At 54.8% G+C, this 26458-nt stretch overlaps 1 protein-coding gene and 1 non-coding gene across 2 annotated transcripts in view; both read left to right on the forward strand.

The window, feature by feature from the left end:
• The window catches only part of SERGEF (secretion regulating guanine nucleotide exchange factor), a 273746-nt gene that overhangs the window by 39776 nt on the left and 207512 nt on the right, over positions 1–26458 (forward strand). The window lies entirely within an intron of this gene.
• On the forward strand, positions 13345–13437 carry TRNAI-UAU. Its single transcript is given in 2 exon segments — positions 13345–13382; positions 13402–13437. It is a non-coding gene; the product is annotated as a tRNA-Ile (tRNA).

Consider the following 26458-nt stretch of genomic DNA (forward strand, 5'->3'; position numbering starts at 1 on the left):
TGTTTGTTAAGGGTTTACTCTGTTCCAGGCACTTGTACTAAGCGCTGGGATGGATGCAAGCAGCGTGGCTCAGTGGAAAGAGCCCGGGCCTGGGAGTCAGAGGTCATGGGTTCGAACCCCGGCTCCGCCCCTCGTCACCTGGGCGACCGTGGGCGAGTCACTTCACTCCTCTGGGCCTCAGTTCCCTCATCTGTAAGATGGGGATGAAGACTGGCCCATACAGTGCTTGGCCCACAGTAAGCGCTTAACAGATGCCAGGATTTCTTTCCTTTTCATTTTAATAATCGCATATCGACATAAACCATGATATTAATGAACATAGAAACAACAGAATTAATAAGACGTAACATTATTAGGTAATAATCATATAAATGTTATCACTATCATTTGGCACACAGTAAGTGCTTAACAAATACCATCGTTATTAGAGAAGCAGCGTGGCTCAGGGGAAAGAGCCGGGCTTGGGAGTCAGGGGTCATGGGTTCGAATCCCGACTCCGCCGCCTGTCAGCTGTGTGACCGTGGGCGAGTCGCTTCACTTCTCTGGGCCTCAGTTCCCTCATCTGTCAAATGGGGATGAAGACCGTGAGCCTCACGTGGGATCCACCTGACTTCCCTGTGTCTCCCCCAGCGCTTAGAACGGTGCTCTGCACGTGGCGAGTGCTTAACAAATACCACCGTTATCATCACTATTAGCAGTAATGATAATAACTAGCATTTCCTAGGCACTCGTGTGCCCTGTTGGAAATCTGGAGGGGTAGAAACCAGTTCCTTCTTGGAGCCAGTAGCTTCCCTTCTACACCCAAATAGCTCTTAGGAGCCCGAGAGCGTACATTTCACCCTGCCGTTCGCTCGTGCTCTCTTCTCCCATCTCTCCGCTCTTATCCACTGGTCGGAGCTGTTCTTATTTCCCATTAATGAAAATTATTAGGCTTCGGGAAGGTAACCGAGGGAAGTGTAGAATTTTGGCCCGGAAGACTTTCTCCGACTCTCCCCTCCCTGGCGTGGTTTAGGCGTAGCGCTACGTGAAGCCGAGGGTTGAGCGAGATTATTGGAATAATAGTATTTGTTCGGTGCTTACTCTGTGCCACCCACTGTATTCATTCATTCAGTAGTATTTATTCAGCGCGTACTACGTGCAGAGCACCGTACTGAGCGCTTGCAATGTACAAATCGGTAACAGACAGAGACGGTCCCCGCCCTCCGACGGGCTCACGGTCCGATCGGGGGAGACGGACGGACGAGGACGGTGGCGATGGATAGAATCGAGGGGAAGGACGGCTCGTTGAAACGATAGCGAATAAATAGAATCGAGGCCACGTACATCTCCTTAACAGAATAAATAGGGTGACGGGGATATATACGGTCGAGCGGACGAGTACGGTGCCGAGGGGGTGGGACGGGAGAGGGGGAGGAGGAGAGGGAGAGGGGGGGAAGAGGTTGGGGGGGGGGGGTCGAGGGAGCGGAGGGAAAAAGGGGGGAGCTCAGTGTGGGAAGGCCTCTAGGAGGAGGTGAGCTTTAAGTAGGCTTTCGAAGAGGGGAAGAGGATCAATTTGGCGGAGGCGAGGAGGGAGGGCGTCCCGGGACCGCGGGAGGACGCGGCCCGGGGGTCGACGGCGGGACGGGCGAGACCGGGGGACGGCGAGGAGGCGGGCGGCGGAGGAGCGGAGCGGGCGGGCTGGGCGGCGGGAGGAGAGAAGGGAGGAGAGGTGGGAGGGGGCGAGGGGACGGACGGCCTCGGAGCCCAGAGCGAGGAGTTTCTGTTCGGAGCGGAGGTCGACGGGCGACCGCCGGAGGTGTTTGAGAAGGGGAGTGACGGGCCCGGGCCGTTTCTGCGGGAAGATGGGCCGGGCGGCCGAGTGAAGAGTAGGCTGGACTAAGCGCCGGGGTCGACACAAGTAAATCGAGTTGGACACAGGCTCACGGTGTCAAGCCCCATTTTACACATGAGGTCACCGAGGTCCTGAGAAGTGAAGCGACTCGGCCGAGGTCACACGGCAGACATGCGGCAGAGGTGGGATTAGAACCCACGACCTTCTGACTCCCGGGGCCCCTCTCTATCCGCCGAGCCACGCCGCTTCTCTCTCTCCTGCTTTATGATTCCGTAGTCCCAGGGCACCAAGAGCAACGTGTGTTGCCGACGGTGATTCCCAGCAGTTGGGACTTTAGGAACCGCCCCGCGGACGGTTTCAGTAGTGACGTTCCTCTGAAGAGCTGATTGAGATTAATAGAGCAGCGGAAAGGGCGGAGGAGCCGGGTTCCAATCCCGGCTCTGCCATTTGCTCGCCGTGGGACCTCGGACAAGTCGCTCAACTTCTCGGCGCCTCAGTTTCTGTGGCTTTTCTTCGGTTGAACGCTTAAAAAAATCAAAACGGCGGTATCGGTTAAGCGCTTACTATGTGCAAAGCGCTGTTCTAAGCGCCGGGGGATACGAGGTGATCAGGTTGTCCCGCGTGGGGCTCGGAGTTTTAAGCCCCGTTTTACAGATGAGGCAACTGAGGCACAGAGAAGTGAAGTGACTTGCCCAGAGTCACACAGCCGGCCAACGGCGGAGCCGGGATAAGAACCCGCAGCCTCTGACTCCCGAGCCCGGGCTCTTTCCACGGAGCCACGCCTGGTACGGGCCAGGCGCTCTACTAAGCACTGGGGTGGATACGCGGTCCCTATCTCGGATGGGGCTCACAGTCCCGATCCCCATTTTCCAGACGAGGTAACCGAGGCACTGAGAAGTAAAGTGACTTGCCCAAGGCCACCCAGCAGACCGGTGGCAGAGCTGGGATTAGAGGCCATGACCTTTCTGACTCCTAGGCTCGTGCTCTATCCACGAAGCCTTGCTGCTTCCGTTCTCTCTCCTGGCGGGACGGGGACTGTGTCCAACCGAATTCCCTTACATCTACCCCGGCGGTCAGAACGGCGTCTGGCGCCTAGTAAGTGTCGAACAGATTCCACAGAAAGAGGGCCAAGAGCACGTCTGAGGGCTGGGGGGATAACTTTCTCTTCACGGGAGAGTTTTCGAGCCGACAGGCGGAAGGATGACCAGAAGACCAGTTAATCGATGACATTCATCCAATGCTTACCGCGCGCACGGCGCTGTAATAATAATAATCGTGATCGCGGCGGTACCTGTTAAGCGCTTCCCATGCGCAGGGCACCGTTGTAAGCGCTGGGGGAGATCCAGGGTCATCGGGTCGTCCCCCGTGAGGCTCCCGGTCGATCCCCATTTTACGGACGAGGGGACTGAGGCCGGAGAAGCGAAGCGGCTCGGCCACACCCGCACAGCTGACGAGGGGCGGGGCCGGGATTCGAACCCACGGCCTCCGACCCCCAAGCCCGGGCCCCTCCCACTGAGCCACGCTGCTTCTCTGTCCGAAGAGAAGACCGACGGACCTGAAACCCGGAGGTCCCGGGTGCCGGTCCCGGCTCTGACACCCGTTCCCTGCGGGGCCTTGGGCAAGTCGCTTAACCTCCCCGTGCCTCGGTGTCCGCAGCTGTAAATCGGGGGTGATGCTACCTGAACCCTGGCTCGCGGGGGGGGGGGGGGGGGGGCGGGTTGTGAGGAGTAAATAACCAAATGACGTACGACACTTCGGTGATAAAATCACCCACCTAGAGAGGGTGAGAAGCGGCGTGGCTCGGTGGACAGAGCCCAGGCTTGGGAGTCAGGGGTGGTGGGTTCGAATCCCGGCCCCGCCACTTGTCCGCTGTGTGACTCTGGGCAAGTCGCTTCACTTCTGCGCGCCTCGGTGACCTCACCCGGGAAATGGGGATCGAGACTGCGAGCCCCACCTGGGATCATCTGCTTGCCTCCGATCTACCCCGGTGCTTGGGACAGTGTTCGGCACCCAGTGCCTGCTTGACCGATACCGTCGTCCTCGTTGTTATCGGCTCAGTGGAGAGAGCGTGGGCTGCGGAGTCAGAGGTCATGGGTCCTGATCCCGGCTCTGGCGGTTGGCAGCCGTGTGACCGTGGGCGAGTCACTCGGCTTCTCTGTGCCTCGGTGACCTCATCCGGAAAATGGCGATTAGGTCCGTGAGCCTCACGCGGGACCGACCTGATGACCCCGTATCTACCCCAGCACTCAGAACAGTGCTCTGCACGTTGTAAGCGCTCAACAGAGACCGACGTTATTGTCGTCATCCTTACGGCTTGTGAAAGCATAATGCAGCGGGGGCGGCGGAACTGTTCCCCGCCGACAAGGGACGTGGGGACGGGAGGGAGAGGCAGACCTAAAAATAGATTACGGAGAGAGACCCGTGTGCCCCGGAGATGAGGGTGGGAGGGACGGCGGCGCGGCTCAGCGGCAAGAGCCCGGGCTTGGGAGTCGGGGGTCGTGGGCTCGAAATCCCGGCTCCGCCGCTTGTCAGCCGGGTGACCCTGGGCGAGTCGCTGCGCTTCTCTGGGCCTCCGTTAAAATGGGGATGAAGACCGTGAGCCCCACGTGGGACAACCTGATTACCTTGTTTCTACCCCGGCGCTTAGAACGGCGCTTGGCGGATTCATTCATTCAGCGGTATTTACTGAGCGCTTACCATGTGCGGGGCGCTGGACCGAGCGCTTGAGATGGACAGATCGGCGACAGATAGAGACGGTCCCCGCCCACCGGCGGGCTCGCGGTCTAATCGGGGGAGACGGCCGGGCGAGGACGATGGCGATGAATAGAGTCGAGGGGATGGACGTCTCATTGAAACAGTAGCGATGAATAGAATCGGGGGGGGGGGGGGTGGGCAGCTCATTAACAAAGTAAATAGGGTAATAAAAAAATATAATACAAATGAGCGGAGGAGCACAGTGCCGAGGGGAGGGGAAGGGAGAGGGGGAGGAGCAGAGGGAAAGGGGGGAGAAGAGGGCTTAGCTGAGGGGAGGGGAAGGGGGGAAGGGAGAGGAGCAGAGGGAAAAGGGGAAGCTCAGTCTTTGAAGGCCTCCCGGAGGAGGTGAGCTTTAAGTAGGGCTTCGAAGCGGGGAAGAGAATGAGTTTGGCGGAGGTGAGGAGGGAGGGCCTTCCGGGACCGCGGGAGGACCGCATCGTAAGCGGTTAAACGGATCCCATGATTCTTATCGTTATAGTAAGCGCTTGCCAGATGCCGTAAAAAGAAGGTGGAACGCAGTCCCCGTTCCACACGGGACTCACCCTCCGAGTCGGAGGGAGGGAGGACGGGTATCGAGTCGCCCCTTTACGGATTGGGGAACAGTCCCGGAGAGGCCAGGCGGGTTGCCGAGAAGTCGGGAGTCGGGATTAGAACCCAGGTCTCGGGACTCCTAGCCCGTGCTCTTTCCGCTAGGCCACGTTGCTTCTGAGGAGAGGACACAGACTTCAGATGGAAGCCGTGGAGTAGCCTGCCCGGAGTCCGGAAACTAAAGCCGGATAACGTGCCGCTAGGAAACGGCGGTGGAGATCTTTATAGTTCGGAGGAGACTTTCCGAACGGCTCCCTAGCAGGGTCTCCACTGCAATGCCGGTAATGTTCACGGAAGCTTCCGTCGGGAAGCAGCGCGGCCCAGTGGAAAGAGCCCGGGCTTGGGAGTCGGGGGTCGTGAGTTCGAATCCCCGCTCTGCCGCTTGTCAGCGGCGGGACTGTGGGCGAGTCACTTCTCCGTGTCTCGGTCCCCCCGTCCGTCAGATGGGGCCGAAGACCGTGAGCCTCCCGCGGGACGACCCGATGACCCCCGTATCTCCCCCAGCGCTTAGGACGGTGCCCCGCCCAGAGTAAGCGCTTAACGGATACCGGCATCATTCCATCTCGGCTATCGCGCCACCGGTCCCCAGCCCACAGCCCGCCACTGGTCCGGGACACCCTCCTCCCTCGGAGCCGCCAGACGGTGACTGTCCCCGGCTTCGAAGGCGAACCGACGGCCCGTCTCCTCCAAGAGGCCTTCCCTGACCGAACCCCACTTTTCCTCAACTCCCACTCCCTTCTGCGTCACCCTGACCTCCTCCCTTTATTCATCCCCCCTCCCAGCCCCGCAGCGCTTACGTACCCGTTTGTGATTTATTTATTTTTAGTAACGTCTGCCTCCCCCTCCAGACTGGAAGCTTGTGGCGGACAAGGAATGTATACCTTTATTGTTACGTGGTGCTCCCCGAAGCGCTCAGTGCACGGCTCTGCGCACGGTAAGCGCTCGGTAAATACGACTGAACGAACGAATGGGGTAAACGAATGACTGACTGAGCCTCGGTCCCGAGAAGGAGGCGGGGGAAGAATGAATAACCGGACAACGTCCGGGATCTTTCAGTCAATCGATCGACGGTATTTACTGAGCACTCACTGTGTCTTTCGATCACTCGATCGACGGAATCTATTGAGCACTCGCTGGGTCTTTCAATCGACGGGATTTACCGAGCGCTTACTGTGTCTTTCGATCGATCAGTCGACGGTATTTATTGAGCGCTTACTGGGTCTTTCGATCGATCAGTCCGTCGGCGGTATTTACTGAGCGCTTACTGGGTCTTTCGATCGATCAGTCCGTCGGCGGTATTTACTGAGCGCTTACTGGGTCTTTCGATCGATCAGTCCGTCGGCGGTATTTACTGAGCGCTTCCTGGGTCTTTCGATCGATCAATCCGTCGGCGGTATTTACTGAGCGCTTCCTGGGTCTTTCAATCGATCAGTCCGTCGACGGTATTTACTGAGCGCTTCCTGGGTCTTTCAATCGATCAATCCGTCGACGGTATTTACTGAGCGCTTCCGGTGTCTTTCAATCAATCAGTCGACGGTATTTACTGAGCACTTCCTGTGTCTTTCAATCAGTCGACGGTATTTACTGAGCACTTCCTGTGTCTTTCGATCAGTCGACGGTATTTATTCAGCACTCCCTGTGTCTTTCAATCAGTCGACGGTATTTGTTGAGCACTCCCTGTGTCTTTCAGTCAGTCAGTCGATGGTATTTATTGAGCACTCCCTGTGTCTTTCAATCAATCGACGGTATTTATTGAGCACTTACTGCGTGCGGAGCACTGAACTAAGTGCTTGGGAGAGTACGACAGACCAGGGTTGGTAGACCCGCTTTCAGACCTGGTGATCGTGCAGCCAAGAGAAGCAGCGTGGCCTAGTGGCTAGAGCCCGGCCCCGGGAGTCGGTAGAACTTGGGTTCCGATCCCGGCTCTGCCGCTTGCCTGCTCTGTGACCTCAGGCAAGTCGCTTCACTTCTCTGGGCCTCGGTTCCCTCCTCTGTAAAATGGGGATCAAGACTGCGAGCCCCATGTGGGACGGGGACTAGGGTCCAACCTCATTAGCTTCTATCCATCCCAGCGCACAGGATGGAACACAGCGAGTGCTTAACGAATACCACACGCACAAATAAATGAAGTTTTTTGACGTCAAACACTTTCACATTCCCAAGGTGGAGCAGCGTGGCTCAGAGGAAAGAGCCTGGGCTTCGGAGTCAGGGGTCGTGGGTTCGACTCCCGGCTCCGCCACTTGGCGGCTGTGGGACTGTGGGCGAGTCACCTGACTTCCCTGTGCCTCGGTGAGCTCATCTGTAAAATGGGGATCGACTGTGAGCCTCACGGGGGACGACCTGATCACCCTGTATCTCCCCCAGCGCTTAGAACAGCGCTCCGCACATAGTAAGTGCTTAACAGATACCAACATTATTATTATTATTATTATTATTATTAAGAGACTGCCAAGGAAGCAACTGACTTTAATAATAATTTTGTGTCCTTCTCATTGACTCTTGTACTGTGGGGTTGCCTCAGGCCTACCGCCAACATTCTTCTTCTCTCCCTGGAAATAATCAGAGCTCGCCTTTTGGGTCCTCCAAGAAACATTTTCCCATTTCTGGGCAGGGGTTTGATCCTCGGAGTTTCTCTTACCCACTTCAGTAGTCAACGTAGGAATAACTATAATAACAATGGTGTCGGTTAAGCACTTACTATGTGCCGAGCACTGTTCTAAGCATCGGGGAGATACAAGGTTATCAGGTGAGGTTCACGGTCTCATTCTGCATTTTCAGATGAGACCCAGAGAGGGGAAGTGACTTGCCTGAAGTCACGCGGCTGCCAAGCGGCGGAGTCGGGATTAGAACCGCGACCTCTGACTCCCAAGCCCGGGCTCCTTCCCCTAAGCCACGTTCCCAACATTTCATCGGCACCAGGTTTCTGACTTCCAGACCCGTAAATTCCTCCTACATCGGAAGCTCGTTACGGACAGGGAGCGCATCTCCTAAAGTTCTGTTGAATCCTACTCTCCCAAGCGTTTAATACAGTGGCCCGCATTCATTCATTCATCCGATCGTATTTATCGAGCGCTTACTATGGGCAGAGCACTGGACTGAGCGCTCGGAATGGACAATCCGGCGACAGATAGGGACGATCCCTGCCCGACGACGGGCTCACAGTCTAAACGGGGAGGACGGCAGGGAAAAACAGAACAGAACAAAAACAAGACACCCAGTCAGCGCTCAGTAAATAGGATCGACGGAATGAATGAAGGACTGTTCCAAGCGCTGGAGTGGATACAAGTTAATAATGATATAATAATGGCGGTATTTGTTAAGCGTTTACTACGTGCAGAGCGCCGTGCCAAGCGCCGGGGTAGATACAGGGTCATCGGGTCGTCCTACGTGAGGCTCACAGTCTTCATCCCCATTTTACAGATGAGGTGACCGAAGCCCGGAGAATAATAATAACGTTGGTATTTGTTAAGCGCTTACTATGGGCCGAGCACCGTTCAAAGCGCTGGGGTAGATACGGGGTCATCAGGTCGTCCCACGTGAGGCTCACGGTTAATCCCCATTCTACAGACGAGGTAACTGAGGCACAGAGAAGCGAAGTGACTCGCCCACAGTCGCACAGCTGACAAGCGGCAGAGCCGGGATTGGAACCCATGACCTCTGGCTCCCAAGCCCGGGCTCTTTCCAGTGAGCCACGCTGCTTCGGTTGGACAGTCTCTGTCCCGCATGGGGCCCACACTCTTGTCCCCATTTTACAGATGAGGTAATTGAGGCACAGAGAAGCGACTCAGACCCGAGGTCACACAGCGGACGAGCGTCAGAGCAGGGACTAGAACCCAGGTCGGTCCTGCTGACTCCCAGGCCCGTGCTCTGTCCACTAAGCCACGCTGCTTCTAGCGGAGTCTGAGTTGTCCAGTTTTTCTCGAGGTTTATCTCTCGAAGGTTGGCGGTGGTCCAAGGGAGATACAGCTCCCGAGCCGTCTGTGCGGAAAGGAGAACGAATGAGAACGGTAATGACGTTGGTGTCTGTTAGGCGCTTACTATGTGCAGAGCACCGTTCTAAGCGCTGGGGGAGACACAGGGGAATCAGGTGGTCCCACGTGGGGCTCACGGTCTTCATCCCCATTTTCCAGATGAGGTCACTGAGGCACCGAGAAGTGAAGTGTGATCTCTCCCCAGCCTACCATAGCCCACTGTGCTGTGGGAAGAAGGGGGAAAGGTCTGCTTAACCTTTCTGAACCTCTTCTCACCTACTTTTCCCGGAATTTGTAATTCCGCGGATGGGGCTCCTACGGCCAGTCTTCTCTTCCTTGACGTTATTTACCTCCCGGTTTCAGTTTTCATCTGAAAGGAGGATTGATTTGTTCCCTTTTGCACCGGTCAGACACTCCCCGAGCGATTTCTTTTAAAACGGCCGAAGACGGAGTTTATTTTACTACAGCGTACATCCGGAACCCCGCCTCGTATTTCCACGGCGCCGCGTCTGAGAGACTTAAAGCCCCCGCAAACAGCCTGTGAACGCGTGAATTCTAATCAGCTCCGGGCTTGAGTCGTAGAAGGAAGAGTCGGGGCAAGGCGTAACTCAAACTGGGGTGTATAATGCGTGCACGATTGGATATCTTGCTGACGCTACGAGAAAAACAGCTTTATTATCATTTTTTTACGGTATTTGTTAGGCCCTAACTACGTACAGGGAACCGTACTCACTAAGCACCGGGGGAGATACGAGATAATGGTCCCACGTAGGCCTCGCGGTCTTAATCCCCATTTAAATAATATTAATCGTATTTGCTGAGCGCTTACTACGTGCCAGGCACTGTACTAAAGACTGGGGTAAGGTTCCAGACTGGCGGGGTGGACACAGTCTCTGTCCCACATGGGGCTCACAGTCTTATTCCCATTTTACAGATGAGGGAACTGTGGCACGGAGAAATGAAGTGACTTGCCCTCAGTCACGCAGCAGACAGGTGGCCAGGCAGGATTAGAACCCACGTCCTCCGACTCCCAAACCTGTGCTCCAGCCACTAGCCCATGCTGCTTCTTCATTCAGATGGATGAATGACGTGGACATAGCAGAGAAGCAGCAGGCTTGGGAGTCAGAGGTCGCAGGTTCGAATCCCGGATCTGCCACCTGCCAGCTGCGTGACCGTGGGCAAGTGGCTTCACTTCTCTGGGCCTCAGTTCCCTCCTCTGTCAAATGGGGATGAAGACTGGGAGCCTCACGGGGGACAGCCCGATGACCCTGTATCTCCCCCGGCGCTGAGAGCGGTGCTCTGCACGTCGTAAGCGCTTAACAAATACCAACCTCATTATTATTATTCCCTCTCCCCTAACCTTGTGTCATTCTTTTATTGCTGGGAACCACTCGGGAACCGAGGCTCAGAGACCCTTTCATTCATTCATTCATTCATTCATTCGGTCATATTTATTGAGCACCGACTGTCTGCAGAGCACTGCATTCAAAATTGTGGTATCTGTTAAGCGCTTACTATGTGCAAAGCACTGTTCTAAGCGCTGGGGGATACAAGGTGAACAGGTTGTCCCACGCGGGGCTCCCGGTTTTAATCCCCATTGGACAGCTGAGGTAACGGAGGCACAGAGAAGTGAAGTGACTTGCCCAAGGTCACACAGCGGACTAGCGGCAGAGCCGGGATGAGAACCCGTGACCGCCGGCTCCCAAGCCCGCGCTCTCTCCACTGAGCCGCGCTGCTTCTCTGGGCCGCTTGGGAGAGTGCGGTACAACGTTGGTCCATTCGTTCAATAGTATTTATTGAGCGCGTACTATGTGCGGAGCGCCGTACTAAGCGCTTGGAACGTACAAATCGGCAACAGACAGAGACGGTCCCTGCCCTGTGACGGGCGCACGGTCTGATCGGGGGAGAGTAACAGTAACGCTCTGAGGAAATCACTGCCGCCTAAGATTTCTTTTCGGGGCTGCTCCCGTGGAAAGGTAGACCCCCGCGAAGATATATCTCCTTCCTTCTTCCGCGTTCACCTCCGCCAAGTCTCTTCTAGTGAAGGGCATTTAAAGGGAACGTATATTTTTCCTTTAGTTGACTGACCGAGAAGGAGAAGGAAATTCAGGATGAACTTTCTTTATTCCTCGGTATCCGTTCCGTGCTTACTGAGCGCCAGACACCCTAATGATGAAGTTGGTATTTGTTAAGCGCTCACTGTGTGCAGAGCGCTGTTCTAAGCACTGGGGGGGGATACGGGGTCATCAGGCCGTCCCACGGGAGGCTCACAGTTAATCCCCATTTTACAGATGAGGGAACTGAGGCGCGGCCAAGTGAAGTGACTTGCCCACAGCCCCACAGCTACTAAGCACTGGGGTAGATGAAGCGGATAAGACAGGATGCAGTTCATCATCTACATCATCATAATAAGGATAATTATGGTGGCTGTTAAGTGCTTACTATGTGCTTAGTACTATGTACTAAGTGCTTGGAGAAGCAGCGTGGCTCAGTGGAAAGAGCGCGGGCTTTGGAGTCAGGGCTCATGAGTTCGGATCCCAGCTCTGCCACTTGTCGGCTGTGTGACGGTGGGCGAGTCACGTCACTTCTCCGCGCCTCAGTTCCCTCATCTGTAAAAGGGGGATGAAGACCGTGAGCCCCACGTGGGACGACCCGATTCCCCTATGTCTACCCCAGCGCTTAGAACGGTGCTCGGCACATAGTAAGCGCTTAACAAATACCAACATTATTATTATTATTATTATTATTATGTGCCAGACACTCTTCTCTGTGCCGGGATGGGTGTGAGCAGATCGGGTGGGATTCATCTCATAAAAAGAAGGAACAGAACGGACATGTGTTCTTTCAGCTAACGCTTCTGCACCAAGTTAGACTTTAAGAGAAAGACCCGAAATTGCTGTGAGGGGAGAAGCTAAGATTCCGGATTCGGAGCTGCTCCCGAATGGCAGGTTATTTGAATCCTGTGCTTAAACTTGTTGTTTTTCTAGCTGTGGATTTTTGAAATTCTCAAAGTTTCAAGGAGTAACAGAACTCCTCATCGTCCCACCCAAGCCTCTGTCCTCCCCGGGACTTTTCCATCGCTGTAGACGGCTCCACCATCCCCCGGTCTCACAAGCCCGTAACCTCGGTGTTAGCCTTGACTCACCTCTCTCGTTCGACCCACGTAGCCAATCTGTCACCGGATCCCTTCGGCTCAACCTTCGCGGCGTCGCTAAGATGCGCCCTTTCCTCGCCTTCCGAACGGCTTCCAAACCCGAGCGCTCAGCCTCGCCCGCCCCGATTACCGCGTCAGCCTCTTCGCTGACCTCCCTGCTCTCGTCTTTCCCGAGTCCGGTCCGCGCTACACTCTGCCGTCCGGATCGTTCCGCGTAAAACCCGTTCAGTCCGTGTCTCCCCACTCCTGCAGAACCCCCATTCGTTTATTTACTGCATTCGTTCATTCAGTCGTATTTATTGAGCGCTTACCGTGTGCAGGGCACTGTACCGAGTGCTCGGGGGAGGACAATCCGACAATAGACAGACACATTCCCTGCCCACGAGCTTCCAGTCTAGAGCCGGGGAGACGGACGTGAATGCGGATAAATGAGACGACAGTTACGCGCCCAAGTGCTGTGGGGTTTTGAGGGGGGAGAGGGGATGAGTAAAGGGAGGAAGGCAGAGTGAGGCGGAAGGGAGTGGGAGAAGAGGGAATGAGGGTGTCAGTCAGGGAAGGCCTCTCGGAGGAGACGTGCCTTCGACAGGGCCTGGGAGGTGGAGAGAATTCTGTAGTAACTGGACTTCTCTCACACTCAATATGATGGATGGATCGAGCGACAGAATAGGAGAATCTCGGAGTTGGAAGAGATGAGCTAGGCCAAGCCTCTGTTTGCCAACAGAATGACGCTCAAACCACCCAGGACGGTCGTCGGCCTTATTCTTGAAGAGGGTGTGCGAACGACAGTCATGAGTTCAAACCATCAGCCCCGTTCCCATGTACTCTGGCAGGCAGAGCCCTTTTCTAGAAAATGGGGAAATCAACCAGTCTTTCAGATCCATGGAGCGTGCTCGCCGGGCGCGGAACGCTTACGCCGAGCACTTGGGAGAGTTCCCTGCAACACAGTCGGCAGACGCGTCCTTGCCCCTCAAGGAGCTTGCAGTCTGGGGGGGGGGGGGGGAGGAGACGTTAAAAGGAGTTAGGGGTACGTCCGCAGGCGCTGGGGGGCTCCAGTGGCGCAGTCGGTTAGCGCGCGGTACTTATAGAGCAGCGCGGGCGGAGCCGTGCCGAGGCTGTGAGTTCGATCCTCACCCGGAGCACGGAAATATCGTTTTAGAGAAGCAGCGTGGCTCCGTGGAAAGAGCCCGCGCTTGGGAGTCAGAGGTCATGAGTTCCAATCCCAGCTCCGCCCCTCGTCAGCTGTGTGACCGTGGGCGAGTCGCTTTACTTCTCTGGGCCTCGGTGACCTCATCTGTAAAATGGGGATTAACCGTGAGCCTCAGGTGGGACCACCCGATGACCCCGTATCTCCCCCAGCGCTTAGAACGGTGCTCTGCACATAGTGAGCGCTTAACAGATACCAACATTATTATTAAGGGAAGGGTCCAAATCCAAGGGCAAGGGTGATCCAGAAGGGAGAGGGAGGAGGGGAAATGAGGGCCTGGTTAGGGAAGGCCTCTTTCATTCATGCATGCATTCATGCATTCATTCGTATTTATTAATAATGTCGGTATCTGTTAAGCGCTTACTATGTGCCGAGCACTGTTCTAAGCGCTGGGGTAGACACGGGGGAATCGGGTTGTCCCACGTGGGGCTCATTTATTGAGCGCTTACTATGTGCAGAGCACTGTACTGAGCCCTTGGAATGTGCAGTTCGGCCACAGATGGAGACCATCCCTAAAAGCAGAAGAAGAAGCAGCGTGGCTCGGTGAAAAGAGCCCCGGCTTGGGAGTCAGAGGTCATGAGTTCGAATCCCGGCTCTGCCACTCGTCAGCCGCGTGACTGTGGGCGAGTCACTTCGCTTTTCTGCGTGTCTCAGTCACCTCATCCGTAAAATGGGGATTGACTGTGAGCCTCACGTAGGACGACCCGATGACCCTGTTTCTCCCCCAGCGCTTAGAACGGTGCTCTGCACGTAGTAAGCGCTTAACAATAATACCAACATTATTATTATTATTATCCCTGCCCAGTGACGGGCTTAGGGCCTAATCGGGGGAGACGGACGGACAAAAACAATAGCAATGAATAGAATCAAGGGGAGAGGTGATTTGCGAAGGGCTTTGAAGTTGGGGAGAGTGGTGGTCTGTCATATATGGCCTAGTGGGTGGAGGACGGGCCTGGAATTCATTCAGTAGTATTTATTGAGCGCTTACTATGTGCAGAGCGCCGGACTAAGCGCTTGGAACGGACAGATCGGCAACAGATGCAGTCCCTGCCCACTGACGGGGAACGTCAGCGGGTCACGTGTTCCAGTCGCTGCTCAGCCACTTGTCTGCTGTGTGACCTTGGACAAGTCACTTCGCGCCTCTGTGCCTCAGGTACCTCCTCTGTAAAACGGGGATTGAGGCCGTGAGCCCAGATGGGACTGTGTCCAACCGGATTTGCTTGTCTCCACTTCCAGCGCTTAGTACGGTGCCTGGCGCATAGTAAGCGCTTAACAAACACCATGATTATTATGATTGTTTTGAAGGGGAAGGGAATTCCAGGCTAAAGGGAGGAGACATGGGCAGAGAATCAGCATCTGAGATGGATGAGATCGAGGTGCAGTAAGAAGGTCGGGGTTAGAGGAGTAAAGCGCCCGGCCTAGGTCGCAGAAGGAAATCGGGCAGGTAAGGTAGGAGGGGGAAAGGTGATCGAGTGCTTTGAAACCTACAGTAAAGTGTTTCTGGGTGATGTGGAGGTGGGTGGGCAACCGCCAGAGGTTCTCGAGAAGAGGGGAAATGTGGACTGAACTTTTTTCAAAAAATAATCCAGGCAGCAGAGTAAAATATGGACTGGAATGGGGGGGGCGGGGGAGACAGGAGGCAGAAAGGTCAGCAGGGAGGTCGATGCAGCAGTCAAGGTGTGGGACAGGATAAGTGCTCGGATCAACACGTTGGCAGTCAGGACGGAGAGGGAAGGGCGGATTTTAGCGACGTCGTTTCGACAGAACCGGCAGGAGTTGGCGACAGCTCGACTGTGTGGGTTGAATGAGAGAGACGAGTCGAGGATAACGTCAAGGTTACGGGCTCGTGAGACGGTAATGGGAAAGGCGGCGGGGAGGACGGGGTTTCGGTGGGAAGACGAGGAGTTCTGTTTCGGACACGTTAAGTTAGACACGTCCCGCAGCCAGGAGGAGATACGAGGCCGCAGAGAAGCGGAGAGATCGGAGCCGGAGATGGAGATCTGGGAATCGTCTGCGTAGAAGTAGTAGCTGAAGCCGTGGGAGCGAATGACTTGCCAAGGGAGCGGGTGGAGATGGAGAATAGAGGGGGACCCGGAACTGAACCTCGAGGGTCCCCCGCAGTTAGGGGTTGGGAGGCAGAGGAGGAGACCGCGGAAGAGACTGAGAATGAGCGGCCAGAGACAGAGGAGGAGAACCGGGAGAGGAAACAGTGCAGACAGAGTTGGAGAATGTCCAGGAGAAGGGGGCGGTCGACAGCGTCGTAGGCAACCGAGAGGTCGAGGAGGGTTAGGATGGAGTGGACGCCGTTGGATTTGTTAGCATCCGTGAGAGGCAGCGTGGCCTAGCGGTTCCCCCCGTTTCCCTCCGCTCCTCCCCCTCTCCCGTCCCACCCCCTCAGCACCGTACTCGTCCGCTCGACTGTATATATCTTCATCACCCCGTTTCTTTTGTTAATGGGATGTACGTCGCCGCGATTCTATTCAGTCGCCGTCGGTTTTCACGAGCCGTCCCTCCCCTCGACTCTATTCATCGCCACGGTTCTCGTCCGTCCGTCTCCCCCGATCGGACCGCGAGCCCGTCGGACGGCGGGGACCGTCTCTCTCTGTTGCCGACTTGTTCGTTCCGAGCGCTTAGTACGGCGCTCTGCACATAGGAAGCGCTCAATAAATACTATTGAAAAACACTGTTGAAAAGCCCAGACCTGGGAGTCAGAGGACCCGAGTTTTAGTTCCAGCTCTGCCACTTACCTTTCATTCATTCGTTCGATAGTATTTATTGAGCGCTTACTATGTGCAGAGCACTGTACTAAGCGCTTGGAACGTACAGATGGGCAACAGATAGAGACCGCCCCTGCCCCCCGACGGGCTCACGGTCTAATCGGGGGAGACGGGCGGACGAGGACAAGGGCCGATAAACAGGATGGAGGGGAAGAACGTCTCATTAAAGCGACAGCAAATAAACAGAATCGGGGTGATGTCCATCTCATTGACGAAATAAATAGGGTAACGAAGACATATACGGTTGAGCGGACGACTTACCTGTCGGGTGACCTTGGGCAAGTCACTTAACTTCTCCGGGCCTCAGTTCCCCTAACTGCCAAATGGGGATTCGATCCCTGTTCTCCCTCTTACTTAGATTGGAAGCCCGACGAGGGGGTCTGAATATCTTGTATCTTCTATCTACCCCGGCGCTTATGGGGTGTGTTTTAACGTATGGGGAAACAGGGCGGAGGTCGCTCCAGCTAGCCCCGCTCACGCGAAATGGGGGAAGAGAGAAGCAGCGTGGTCGAATGGAAAGAGCATGGGCCCGAGAGTGGGAGGACCAGAGTTCTAATCCCGCCTCCGCCACTCACCTGCTGTGTGACCCCGGGCAAGCTGATTAGAATAGTGATGATAATGTTGGTATCTGTTAAGCGCTTACTAGGCGCCGAGCCCTGTTCTAAGCGCTGGGGTAGACACACGGGAATCAGGTCGTCCCACGTGGGGCTCACGGTCTTCGTCCCCATTTTCCAGATGAGGTCACCGAGGCCCAGAGAAGTGAGGCGACTCGCCCACAGTCGCACGGCTGACAAGCGGCCGAGCCGGGATTCGAACCCGTGACCTCTGACTCCCAAGCCCGTGCTCTTTCCGCCGAGCCACGCTGCTTATCTGATTATCTTTACCCGCCCCAGTGCTGAGAACGGTGCTCGGCACCCGGTAGGCGTTTAACAGGTAGCGCAGTTTTTCCGTGCCCAGGAGGAACACGACCGGCGTCGGTTCATTTAACTGTACTCACGGAGCGCTCGGCGTGCACGGAACGCTGTGCCAAGCACTTACCGGCAGCAGCGAACGCGCGATGGGCACGCCGCCGACCACCGTGTCCCCCATCGGCTCCTCGGTTCGTGCTTTCATTCGCCCGTTGGTCCAGCCGTTCATTCGTGGGAATTTAGGGGCTCGGTTCTGCGGTCTCAAGCCTGAGGTTTCATCGGTCACGCTCGACGGGAGACTTCATTATCATCGGCCTCGCATTTCCCTGGAAGGCACGGGGGATACGAAGCCTCTCCTCCTCTTCGCTAAATGAAGCCTCCCGTTGAAGATTTATACCGCCCTAGCTCCGCATCAGTACTCGGCCTGCGTACGGATGAGCGCGCTGATACCTTCTCCTCTGGAGGAGATAAAATGTCGTTTCCGTCACTGGGGAGAAAGTGAAAAAACAAAGAAATACAGTCCCAAGGAATAGTCTCACGGTAGCATTTTTCTGCTAGCGATTACGGCGATCAGCTGTGAAAACGGAAACTCTGCGAATTCGGCGCAGCCCAGTAAATGCGGCATGGTGATACTGGACTCTCCCAAGCGTCAGCACGGTGCTCTGCACGCAGTGAGCGCCCGATAAATACGATTGATCGATCCTAAGAAACAACCCCCCTGCCACGAGGAAGCAACGTGGCCTGGGGGGGATAGAGCCCGGGCCCGGGCCTCAGAAGGACCCGGGTTCCAATCCCGGCTCCGCCGCTTCTCTCCCGTGTGACCTCGGGCAAGTGGCTTCACTTCTCTGGGCCTCGGTGACCTCATCTGTGAAGTAGGAATGAAGACCGTGAACCCCACGTGGGACACGGACTGTGTCCCGCCCGATGGGCTTGTATCTAATCCAACGCTTAGAACAGTGGGACAAGGGAGAGCGGGTATCGAATCCCCGTTTTCCAGACGAGGCAACTGAGGCACCGAGCGGTGAAGTGACTTGCCCAGGGTGACAGAGCAGGCAGAGCGGCTCGGTGGAAAGAGCCCGGGCTTCGGAGTCAGAGGCCGCGGGTTCGACTCCCGGCTCCGCCACTCGGCAGCTGGGTGACTGTGGGCGAGTCGCTTCGCTTCTCTGGGCCTCAGTTACCTCATCTGGAAAATGGGGATTAACCTGGAGCCTCACGTGGGACGACCCGATTCCCCCGTGTCCCCCCCAGCGCTTAGAACGGTGCTCTGCGCACAGTGAGCGCTTAACAAATACCAACATTATTATTAGTATTATAAATTGGCAGAGCCGGGATTAGAACCCAGGTCCACTGACTTGCAGGGCTGCGCTCTTTCCGCTAGCCTGTGCTGCCTCTCGGTATAGCGCTTGGCATCTAGCAAGCTTTTAATAAATACCGCATTTTTTAGTATTTATCAGTCCGACAACAGGACGGTTGTTAAGGTAGCGGCGAGAGTTAAAAGAGACACCTAATACACTCAGTAATTTGACCCGCAGGGCTAGGAGATGTGATTTACAGCTGTACTCTGCCAGCAGATTTCTCTCTTTTCATCGGATGCTCATTCAGTCGGCTTCACTGAGCGCTCACTACGTGCCGAGCACTGTACTGAGCGCCGGGAATGTACGGTCCGGCAACAGATAGAGACGTCCCTGCCCGACGACGGGCTCACGGTCCGGAGACGGCCGGCAGAGCGAAACAGGACAAAGCGAGACGAGACGGCGGCGTCAAGACAAACAGAAGCGAGGCGCTACACACCCCGTAATCAAATAGATAGGGTAATAAATAATATATACGGACGAGCACAGCGCGGAGGGGAGGGGAAGGGGGAAGAGCGGACGGTGGGAGTCGGGGCGATGGGGAGGGGAGGAGGAGCAGAGGGAAAGGGGGGCTCAGTCTGGGGAGGCCTCCCGGAGGAGGACGTGACCTCGATCAGTCAGGCAGTCGCATTTACCGAGCGTTTACCGGGTGCCGGACGCTGTTCTAAGCCCTCGGGAGAGTACGGTACAAACAGACACACGTTCCCTTCCCGCAACGAGAAGCAGAGGTGGCTAGCGGATTAGAGCACGGGCCTGGGAGTCAGAAGGACCTGAGTTCTGATCTCGGCTCCGCCGCTCGTCCGCTGTGCCGCCTCGAGCAAATCACTTCACTTCTCTGCGCCTCAGCCCCCTCACACGTAAAACGGGGCTCGATACTGTGAGCCTCACCCGGGACGGAGGCCGTGTCCAACCTGATCGTCTCGTGTCCACCCCAGAACGTAGTACGGGGCCCGGCACCACATAGTAAGCGATTAACAAATACCATTAAAAAAAACAAAGCAAGAAACCCAAATGATCTTACGGTGCAAAGCCTAGCCCTCTCTTAAACCTTGACTATAATCATTTTTATTTCTGGGATGGAGACAAATGGGATTTTTTTTTTTTTTTTTAAATTCGTAGAGCTAAAATTAGGCAGCAATCTACATTTTAAAATGTTATCAGTAAAAGTCAGAGTGTTAGATGCATCAGAGTTCGAATCTGCAATGAGTTGGAAAACATCTGCAGCGGCACGACTCCCTAATCAGTGGAAAAAGCAATGAGAGCATTTTCTTAGTTTGCAAAATGAAGTCGAAGAGCGACACGGGTTCCGGTCCCCGCTCCGGCACTTGTCTGCTGGCTGGCCTTGGGTAAGTCGTTGTCCGTTCCAAGCGCTTAGTACAGCGGTCTGCGCGTAGTAAGCGCTCAATAAATACTACCGAATGAATGAATTTCACTTCCTCTCGTCGGTGAAATGGGATCCAGTCCCTGGTTTGGCTTTGTTCTGTTCTGTTGCCTGTCTCCCCCCCGTCTAGACTGCGAGCCCGTCGTTGGGTAGGGATTGTCGCTACCTGTTGCCCAATTGTACTTTCCAAGCGCTTACCCCAGTGCTCTGCACACCGTAAGCGCCCAGTAGATACGACCGAATGACCGACTGAATGAATTCCCCCTCCTACTACCAATAAGAACGGTATTTGTTGAGCGCCTACTACGTGCAAAGCGCCGTTCTAAGCGCTGGGGGGATACAAGGGGATCAGTCTGTCCCACGTGGGGCTCACAGTTTTAATCCCCAGTTTACAGACGAGGTATCTGAGGCCGTGAGCCCCGTGTGGGACCCGATCATCTTGTATCCACCCCAGCGCTTAGTGCGGTACAGCGCTTAGAGCAGCAGCGTGGCTCAGTGGGAAGAGCCCGGGCTTGGGAGTCAGAGGTCATGGGTTCGAATCCCGGCTCCGCCACCTGGCGGCTGTGGGCGAGTCACTTCACTTCTCTGGGCCTCAGTTCCCTCACCTGTAAAATGGGGATGAAGACCGTGAGCCTCACGTGGGACGACCTGATGACCCCGCATCTCCCCCCGGCGCTTAGAACGGTGCTCGGCACAGAGTAGGTGCTCAACAGATACCAACATCGTTATTATTATTATTATTATTATCATCACAGTGATTGGCACAGAGTAAGCACTTCACAAATGCCTCAACGCTACAATTTACCTAAATCCAAACCTCGGGTCAGGGGAGAGCAGGAGCTGATGGTAATGAAAGGCTGCCGGAATAGCTTTATATCTGAAGAACAACCCACTCGCAATCCTTCCCCTTTCTGGTAGAATTCGGGGAGACTTTTCTCTCCCTGGATCAGATTTGGGACCGTGTTGCCGAATTAACCAGAGAGGAGGACCGACGTCAGCCATCCTAGATTGAAAAGTACCGAAAGAAGATAAGGCATTAAAAGTCGTTATTAAAAGGCACTGAGGGAAAAGCAGCGTGGCTCAGTGGATAGAGCCCGGGCCTGGGAGTCAGAGGGTCCTGGCTTCCAATCTCAGCTCCGCCACCTGTCTGCTCTGTGACCTTGGGTGAGACGCGTCACTTCTCTGTACCTCGTCGGGAAAATAATGATGCTGTTGGTATTTGTTAAGCGCCTGCTACGTGCCGAGCACCGTTCTAAGCGCTGGGGGAGATAGAGGGTCACCGGGTCGTCCCACGTGAGGCTCACCGTTAATCCCCATTTGACAGATGAGGGAACCGAGGCCCAGAGAAGCGAAGCGACTCGCCCACGGTCACCCAGCTGACGCGTGGCGGAGCCGGGAGTCGAACCCGTGACCTCTGACTCCCGAGCCAATAGTGCTTGGCACACAGAAGCTCTGAATGAGCGATGTTATTATTGTTACCATTATTAGGACCAGGCCTTGCGGCTAGTTCGGGTGCTATCTAAGAGCTTTGCCTGGGGAGAAGCTGGGGAATTCGGAATCGCCCACAGACACGTTCATAACCGGATCGAACCGCACCAATCTTACTCTTTTCTCCAGATGTACCTTGGATAGAGACGTCCATTCATTCATTCGGTCGTATTTATTGAGCGCTTACTATGCGCAGAGCGCTGTACTAAGCGCCCGGAACGTACAATTGGGCAGCAGATAGAGACAGTTCCTGCCCAGTGACGGGCTCACGGTCTAAACCGGGGAGACGGACGGCAGAGCGAAACAGAACAAAACAAACCGTACGTCGCCCCACGCGGATCGTTCTGGCCGGACCTCCGAGACAGGAGACAGGAAAGCAGCACAGTTTTATTTTTTATTTTTTAAAATGGTGTTTGTTAAGCACTTACTCTGCGCCAGGCACTGTACTGAGCGCTGGTGTAAAAACTAGCTAACATCTCCTCCAAGAAGCCTTCCCAGATTAAGCCCTGCTTTTCCTCACCCCTTAATAATAACACTGTTGGTATTTGTTAAGCGCTTACTATGTGCCGAGCACCGTTCTAAGCGCTGGGGGAGACACAGGGGAATGAGGTCGTCCCACGTGGGGCTCACGGTCCTAATCCCCATTTGACAGATGAGGGAACTGAGGCACCGAGAAGCGAAGCGACTCGCCCAAAGTCGCCGAGCTGACGAGTGGCCGGGCCGGGATTCGGACCCGTGACCTCTGACTCCAGAGCCCGGGCTCTTTCCACTGAGCCACGCCGCTTCTCTAACCCCTTCTGCGTTGCCCTGACTTGCTCCCTTTGCTCTATCCCTCCTTTCGGTCGCAAAGGACTCAATGTACACAGCTCTGATTTTATTTATCCTTCTGCTCTTCCCCCCCCCCCCAGCCCAGAGCCCTTACGTACAGATCCGTGATTTTAGTTATTTGTAACGATGGCTGTCTCCCCCACTCTAGACCCTGAACCCGTCGAGGTCAGGCAATGTCACCGTTTACTGTTCTGTGGTATTTTCCCAAGCGCTCGGTACAGCGATCAATAAATACGACTGAACGGATACAGTCCGGGTTCCACATTCATTCAGTAGTATCGATCGAGCGCTTACTGTGTGCAGGGCACTGTACTAAGCGCTTGGAATGGACAAATCGGCAACACGTGGGGCTCCCATTTTGCAGATGAGGTAACAGAGGCAGAGAGAGGTGAAGTGACTCGCCTCAGGTCACGCAGCAGACACAGGGTCGAGCCGGGAGCAGAACGCAGGTCCCCGCTCGGGGCAGTCCAGCCGACCTTGGGGTGGTGGGTCATTTGCCTTGAGCCGGTCTGCGATCGCGCTATCGACTCCTAATTTCCTAACTTTACTTCCTCCTGTTCATCCCTAATAGTCACAATAAAAATGTTGGTATTCGTTAAGCGCTTACTATGCGCCGAGCACTGTTCTGAGCCCTGGGGTAGATACAGGGTCATCGGGTTGTCCCACGTGGGGCTCACGGTCGTCATCCCCGTTTTCCAGATGAGGTCACGGAGGCACCCAGAAGTTAAGTGACTTGCCCAGAGTCACACAGGTGGCGGAGCGGGGATTAGAACCCACGACCCCTGACTCCTGAGCCACGCTGCTTCTCAATCTACGCTGCTATTCTAGACCGGCCCCGCCGCTTGCCTGCTGTGTGACCTCGGGCCAGTCACTTAACTTCTCTGTGCCTCAGTTACCTCATCTCTAAAAATGGGGATTAAAAAATGTGAGCCCCACGTGGGACAATCCGATTACCCTGTGTCTATCCCGGCGCTCAGAACAGTGCTCTGCACATAGTAAGCGCTTTACAAGTACCGTAATTATTATTATGATTATTTTTCTAGTAAAGGGCTCTACTAATCTACTATTTCCTCACGTATATTGGATAATTAAAGAAGCAGCATGGTTTAGCGGAAAGAGCACAGGTTTGGGAGTCAGGGGTCACGGGTTCTAATCCCGGCTCTGCCACTTCTCAGCTGTGTGACTTTGGGCAAATCACTTCACTTCTCTGTGCCTCAGTTACCTCATCTGTAAAATGGGGATCGGGACTGTGAGCCCGTGTGGGACGACCTGATTACCTTACATCTACCCCGGGGCGTAGAACCGTGCTTGGCACATGGTAAGTGCTTAACGAATGGCATCATTATTATTGTAATTCTATATGGTAAGAATTTCCCTTTGTGGAAAAAGCTAGATTGGCTAACGACATCAAACTAATCTATCAGGTGCTCAATTCTCAGTCAGTCAATTAGAAAGCAGCAAGACCTAAGAGGAGGGACCTGGATGTGTCAGTCTGTTGTATTTATTGAGCGCTTACTGGGTGCAGAGCACTGCACTAAGCGCTTGGGAGAGTACGATAGAACAATAAACGGAGACATTCCCTGCCCACAACGAGCTTACAGTCAAGACGGGGGGGGACGGACATTAATAGAAATAAATAATTTACAGATTACAGAGGACCTGGGTTCTTATCGCTGCTCAGCCACTTGTCTGCCGCGTGACGTCGGACCAGTGACCTAACTCTTCTGTGCCTCAGTTTCTTCATCTGTAAAATGGGGATTAAATCCTTCTCCCCCCGATTTGGAGTGTGAACCCTGTGCGGGACGGGGACCGTGTTCAACCTGATTATCTTGCATTCAGTGCAGTACCTGGCAGGTAGTGAGGGCTGTAAAAAAAAAAAAAAAAAAAGAAAGAATCGTGCAAAGCACTGTGCTAAGGGAATCGGGAAAGATCAATATAACGGAGTTGGTAGACATGATCCACGCCAAAAGGCGCTTACCACCTACAGAAGGGGGGGGATAATAGCTATTAAAATAGCTAAAATGGCTTAGAGAGCGGGGAACTAGTAGATTAAAAGAATATTTACGTAAGTTTCGTGGCCTGGGGTGAGTATCCACCCGCGTGGGACAACCTGATCACCTCGTATCTCCCCCCGGCGCTTAGAACGGTGCTTGGCCCATAGTAAGCGCTTAACAGATGCTATTATTATTATTATCGAGGTGTTTAAGGGGCACACAGCCAGGTTTAGAGTCGACATAGGTGGGTGGGTGGGGGAAATAACGGAAGGCCTCTTGGAGGACGTCTGATTTTAGGAGAATTTAGAAGGTGGGGATTGTGGTGGATTGTCAGATAGAATAATAATAATGATGCTGATAGTACTTGTTAGGTGTCATTCATTCATTCAATCCTATTTACTGAGCACTTACTGCGTGCGGAACACAGTACCAAGCACTTGAAAAGTACAGTTCAGCAATAAAGACAGACAATCCCTGCCCACAGCGGGCTCACGGTCTAGAAGGGGGGAGACAGACGTTCATTCATTCAATAGTATTTATTGAGCGCTTACTATGTGCAGAGCACTGGACTAAGCGCTTGGAACGGACAAATCGGTAACAGAGACGGTCCCCGCCCTCTGACGGGCTCACGGTCTAATCGGGGGGAGACGGACGGACGAGAACGATAGCGATAACTAGAATCGAGGGGATGAACATCTCATTAGAACGCCAGCAAATAAATAGAATCAAGGCGATGTACATTTCGAACAGACATCAAAACCAGTAGAAAGGAATCGATATAAATAAATAGAATTCTAGATAAATATACACCAAAACAAGTAAACAGGCATTAATATAAACGAATAGAATCACAGATATATACAGATATACGCAAGTGCTGCCGAGTGGGAGGGAGGGTAGAGCAAAGGGAGCCAGTTGGGGCGACGGGGACGGGGGAGCTGAGGAAAAGACGGGCCTCTTGGAGGAGAGGAGCCTTCGGTGGGGTTTTGAAGCGGGGAGGAGTGATTGTCTGGCGGACGTGAGGAGGGAGGGCGTTCCAGGCCAGAGGTAGGACGTGGGCCGGGGGTCGACGGTGGGATAGGCGAGAACGAGGCCCCGTGAGAAGGCGAGAGGCGGCAGAGGAGCGGGGTGTGCGGGCCGGGATGGGGAAGGAGAGAAGGGAGGTGAGGTAGGAGGGGCCAGGGGATGCACGTCTTCGAAGCCAATAATAATAATAATAATAATAATAATAATGTTGGTATCTGTTAAGCGCTTACTACGTGCCGAGCACCGTTCTAAGCGCTGGGGTAGACCCAGGGGGATCAGGTCGTCCCACGGGGGGCTCACGGTCTTAATCCCCATTTTACAGATGGGGGAACTGAGGCACCGAGAAGTGAAGTGACTCGCCCGAAGTCCCACAGCTGGCAAGTGGCAGAGCCGGGGCTCGAACCCATGACCTCTGACTCCAAAGCCTGTGCTCCTTCCAGTGAGCCAGCAACAGAGAGGGGTTTTTGCTTGAGACGGAGGTTGATAGGTAACCGCTGGAGATTTTTGAGGAGGAGGGTGACGTGCCCAGAACGTTTCTGTAGCAAGAGAATCCGGGCAGCGGAGCCAAGTATGGACCCAAGAGGGGAGCGACAGGAGAGTGGAAGGTCAGAAGGGATGCCGATGCGGTCATCCAGTCGCGATAGGATGAGCGACTTGACTAACGTACTCGCGGTTCGGATGGAGAGGGAAGGGCTCTGGGGTGGATTCCAGCAAATCGAGTTAGGCACGGCCCTGTCCCATGTGGGGCTCACAGTCTCACTCCCCATCGGACGGATGAGGTAACTGAGGCCCAGAGAAGTGACGTGACTCACCCGAGGTCACGCAGAGGACAAGCGATGGAGCCGGGATGAGAATCCATGACCTTCTGAGTCTCGGGCCCAAACTCTATCCACCGTTCCACGTGAAGAGGGGAAGAGTTCCAGGCGAAGGAGAAGATGGGCAAAGGATCGGTGGAGGAAGAGACGGGATCGAGGTACGGAGAGGAGGTCGGTATTAGGGAACTGAGCGCACGGGTTGGGCTGAAGTAGGAAATTGGCGACGGTAAGTAGGAGGGAGAGTGCCTAGACCGTAAGCCCGTCAGTGGGCAGGGGACTGTCCCTGTCTGTTGAGGATTTGTACATCCCAAGCGGGAAGCGGCGTGGCCCAGGGGAAAGAGCCCGGACTTCGGAGTCAGGGGTCATGGGTTCGACTCCCGGCTCTGC

The sequence above is a fragment of the Ornithorhynchus anatinus genome, chromosome 3 (genome assembly GCF_004115215.2).
Source record: "Ornithorhynchus anatinus isolate Pmale09 chromosome 3, mOrnAna1.pri.v4, whole genome shotgun sequence".
Lineage (NCBI taxonomy): Eukaryota > Metazoa > Chordata > Mammalia > Monotremata > Ornithorhynchidae > Ornithorhynchus > Ornithorhynchus anatinus.